The sequence below is a fragment of the Eschrichtius robustus genome, chromosome 2 (assembly GCF_028021215.1).
Source record: "Eschrichtius robustus isolate mEscRob2 chromosome 2, mEscRob2.pri, whole genome shotgun sequence".
Lineage (NCBI taxonomy): Eukaryota > Metazoa > Chordata > Mammalia > Artiodactyla > Eschrichtiidae > Eschrichtius > Eschrichtius robustus.
In genome coordinates, this window is record NC_090825.1 from 166,892,518 (window position 1) to 166,897,277 (window position 4,760).

At 46.8% G+C, this 4,760-nt stretch overlaps 1 non-coding gene across 1 annotated transcript; it reads right to left on the reverse strand.

The window, feature by feature from the left end:
- Positions 1 to 270: 270 nt before the first annotated feature.
- TRNAG-UCC (transfer RNA glycine (anticodon UCC)) lies at positions 271 to 343 on the reverse strand. Its single transcript has one exon. It is a non-coding gene; the product is annotated as a tRNA-Gly (tRNA).
- Positions 344 to 4,760: the final 4,417 nt, after the last annotated feature.

Sequence of the window (4,760 nt, forward strand, 5' to 3'; positions counted from 1 at the left end):
AGTCTGTGACCAGAAAAAAGAAAAAGCGGCTTGGATCTCTAGAACAGACCCCAGGTTGAATTGGGGGCATGTTTCCTTTGCCTGGATTTGGTCATATAGGCTCCTGGCTTTGGGGCCCGTAAGGGGAGGCTTTCAAGATTGTCCCCAGTGATCCCCCACCATCCAGTATTTTATGCCTTTGTGTAAATCCCTCCCTTTGGAGCGGGCCGGACTTATTAACTTGCTATTTTTGGGGGGGGGGGCCGTACTGCACGGTTTGCAGGATCTTAGTTCCCTCACCAGGGATCGAACCTGGACCCTCTGCAGTGGAAGCGCAGAGTCCTAACCACTGGACCACCAGGGAATTCCCTTACTTGCATTTAATGAATATCACACAGCAAAAGTGATGAGATGTCACTTCCAAGATTAGGTTTCGTAGACTATGGGTTCCTATGCCCCAAATTCCTAGCCTCCTTTGCAGTAAGGATGGCCATGTATGGAAGTATGCTGTGGGGATTTCTAGGAAAGCTTTTTCTATCCTGATAAAAGGGAGATGCATTTTAAAAAAATATATTTATTTATAAATATTTATTTATTTATATTTGGCTGCATTGGGTCTTAGTTGTGGCATGTGGGATCTTCATTGCGACACGCGGGATCTTTCGTTGTGGTGCCTGGGCTTCTCTCTAGTTGTGGCCCACAGGCTCCAGAGCGCACGGGCTCAGTAGTTGCAGCGTGTGGGCTTACTTGCCCCACGGCATGTGGGATCTTAGTTCCCCGACCAGGGATCAAACCCACATCCCCTGCATTGGAAGGTGGATTCTTAACCACTGGACCACTAGGGAAGTCCCGGGGAGATGCATTTTTGTCTTGAATGTAGATGTGATACCTGGACATGCAGCAGCCATTTTGCAATCAGAAGGCAACAAGCCTGGGGATAAAGAGGACACACTAAAGATGGGGCAGCCAAAAAAGAAAAAGTCTGTGGTATCATGGAGTAGGTGAAAGGGCACCTGGAGCTGCCTAGTTCTGGATTCTGGACTTCTTGTTACATAAGAAAAATACGTCCATGTGTTTAAGGAAAAAAAAAAGACAAAAAAGACCAGAACATACCTTCCATCTTGGGTGTTCTCTCTTGGAACACTTATCCTAGTGGAAGCCAGCTGCTGTGTCATGAGGCAGCCCTGTGGGGCGAGTGAGTATGGAAGTGGATCCTCTAACCCCAGTGGAGCCTTGAACTGACCTCAACCCTGGCTGCAGCCTCATAAGAGACCTTAAGCCACAAGTACCCAGTGTGAAACTGAATAAAGGAAACTTCATTTAAAATGGAGGGTTTCCCTGGCGGCGCAGTGGTTGAGAATCTGCCTGTCAATGCAGGGGACACGGGTTCGAGCCCTGCTCTGGGAAGATCCCACATGCCGCGGAGCAACTGGGCCCGCGAGCCACAACTACTGAGCCTGCGCGTCTGGAGCCTGTGCTCCGCAACAAGAGAGACCGCGATAGTGAGAGGTCCGCGCACCGCGATGAAGAGTGGTCCCAGCTTGCCACAACTAGAGAAAGCCCTCGCACAGAAACGAAGACCCAACACAGCCATAAATAAATAAGTAAGTAAATAAATAAAAATTTAAAAAAAAGAAATCAAGGCACAGTTACATAAGTTTTTTTAAAAATAAATAAATAAATAAAATAAAATGGAGTCAGGAGGCCAGAAGGGGGAGCTTTCATGCACTATCACTTAATGTCAATTACACATCCCAACAGGAAGAGATCTACCTTGCATTCCCAGCAGGAAAGTGTCTCTACTTTACTGCCCCAGCAGGAAGAAGGGAGTTTTCTTCTTGCCCAGCAATAGCCCAGCCAGTGGGAACTGTCACAACTTAGCCAACCGGAAGCCATCACTGCCCTGAACTCTTACTGTCCTCCAATGGACTTTCCTTCAAAGCAACCCCTCCCAACTTCCCCCTTTTCTCTAAACATAACATTCCTCTCCTTTGTTTGCTGGACTTGCCTACAGTTTTTGCTATGGCATGCTTGCCCTGAATTGCAATTCTCTGCTATTCCTGCATAAACCCATTTTGCTGGTAAAATAACTGGTTGTTTTATTTTTAAGGTCAATGCCAGCTAAGCCACTCCCAGATTCCTGACCCACAGAAACCGTGAGATAAATGTTGTTTTCTGCTGCTAAGTTTTAGGGTCATTTGTTACGCATCAGTAGATAGCTAATATAGGGCCTAATAAGCTAATATAGGGCTAATATAAGGACTATTAAAGAGGACTTCCCTGGTGGCGCAGTGGTTGGGAATCCGCCTGCCAATGCAGGGGACACAGGTTCGAGCCCTGGTCCGGGAAGATCCCACATGCCACAGAGCAACTAAGCCTGTGCGCCACAACTACTGAAGCCCACGCGGCTAGAGCCCGTGTTCCGCAACAAGAGAAGCCACCGCAATGAGAAGCCCGCGCACTGCAATGAAGAGTAGCCCCCGCTCGCCACAACTACAGAAAGCCCACGTGCAGCAACGAAGACGCAACGCAGCCAAAAATAAATTAATTAATTAATTTAAAAAAAAGAAGGACTACTAAAGGGTTTGTTTCTGGGTGTTGCTATGGTGCAGTTAGCCAACATAGCCCGTCCAGAGTCTTAAATTCTGCTGCAGAGCCAACTGTCTTGTCAGATGATCCAACAACTGCAACCAAAAGAGCAGGAAGGGTTAACTCCATCCAACAACGTTTTCTGGATAACCTCATGAACAGCAAGATCTCGGCAGGGTGAGGTGCTGGATATCATGGACTACTGTCCCACACCCTGACTTCATGTGTATTAGTCAAAAGGAGGGACTGAGAAAAAAACACAGCCTGACTGCTGTTAGCTGGAAGTTGATGTGGCTCTACCAGCTTGGCTAGCAACAATGTCACAGAACCTCAAGTGAGGCCATTCTGTGAGCAGCAAGATAGAAACAAGAGGCCTGAAATCGAGTCCCACCGCCTGAAGTCTAGTTAATTGTGCTGTGCCAACCTCAGTTTCCTGGTTTGGATAATGTACTAAAGTTACCTAAGATGTTACTATTGGAGGTAGCTGGGTGGTGGGTACTCAACTCTGTACTCTTTTGCAACTTGTTGTGACCTGTGGGGATATGGGGACATATGTATGCATATGGCTGATTCACATTGTTGTACAACAGAAACTAACACGGTATTGTGAAGCAATTATACTCCAATAAAGATCTATTAAAAAAATACCTCTTCATAATCATGTCTGAGCACAGACAAAAACAAGAACACTGTGCAAACCAGAACTATGGCCAGAAGTCACACACCCTGGCTACCAGGAGCAACCATCATGTCTCACGCTTACTAGCAGTAGCCTCGTGCCTTTCGTCCTGTCTCCTAGATAAAAATCAAGAGGCCCATGGGCTTCCCTGGTGGCGCAGTGGTTAAGAATCCGCCTGCCAGTGCAGGGGACATGGGTTCGATCCGTGGTCTGGGAAGATCCCACATGCCGCGGAGCAACTAATCCCGTGCGCCACAACTACTGAGCCTGTGCTCTAGAGCCTGCGAGCCACAACTACTGAGCCCACGTGCCACAACTACTGAAGCCCACGTGCCTAGAGCCTGTGCTCCACAACAAGAGAAGCCACCGCAGTGAGAAGCCCGTGCACCGCAACGAGGAGTGGCCCCACTCTCCGCAACCAGAGAAAAGCCCACGCTCAGCAACGAAGACCCAACGAGGCCAAAAATAAAATAAAATTAATTAATTAATTAAAAAAAAAATCAAGAGGCCCAAATAGAGAATTGTTCCACTTTCTGTCTGTGCCCAATTCAGAGCAAAACTACACCTCCTTGTTATAATTTTTTTTTTTTTTTTTTGGCCGTGCCACACGGAGTGTGGGATCTTAGTTCCCCAACCAGGGATTGAACCCACGCCCCCTGCACTGGAAGCATGGAGTCTTAACCACTGGACCACCAGGGAAATCCCAAAACTACACCTCCTTGAACCCAAATATAAGAACAAGGCCCTTCTCGAACTCTGGCTGAGATGCTCACAGTTCCCCATGGTGTGTGTCTCCCTGGTTACGAGGAGCCAGTAACCCAACATACCTAGCATTGTTCAACCAGAGTTCCTGACAGGTCTGCCCAGGCCACTGGGAGAGGGTGCAACAGACAGCTGGTGCTGCCTGCCATGGTCAGAGCCTGGAGTGTGGTTAGAGGGAAAGGTTTTTACCCCTAAAGTCCCCAAATTCTAGGAATCTGACACTTAAAAACTCTAGATTCTTTTCTTTTCTTACATTGGGCTAAAATATACATAACAAAAAATGTATCATTTTAACCATTTTTAAGTGTACAGTTCAGTGGCACATTAAGTACATTCACACTGTTGGGCAAAACCATCACCACTATCCATCCACAGATATTTTGAATCATCCCAAACTGCAACTCTGTCCCCGTTAAACGCTAACTCCCCATTTCCTCCCCTACAGCCCCTGGTAACCCCCATTCTACTTTCTGTCTCTATAAATCTGATTACTCTAGGGACCTCATATTAGTGGAATCTTAGAGTATTTATCCTTTTGGTATTGGCTTATTATACGTAGCATAATGTCCTCAAGGTTCATCCATGTCGTAGCATGTGTCAGAATTTCCTTCCTTTTTAAGGGTGGCTAATATTCCACTGTATGATATACTGCATTTTGTTTATCCATTCATCTGTCTGTGGACACCTGGGTTGCTTCCCCCTTTTGGCTATTCTGAATAATGCTGCTATGACCATGAATGTGCAAGAATCT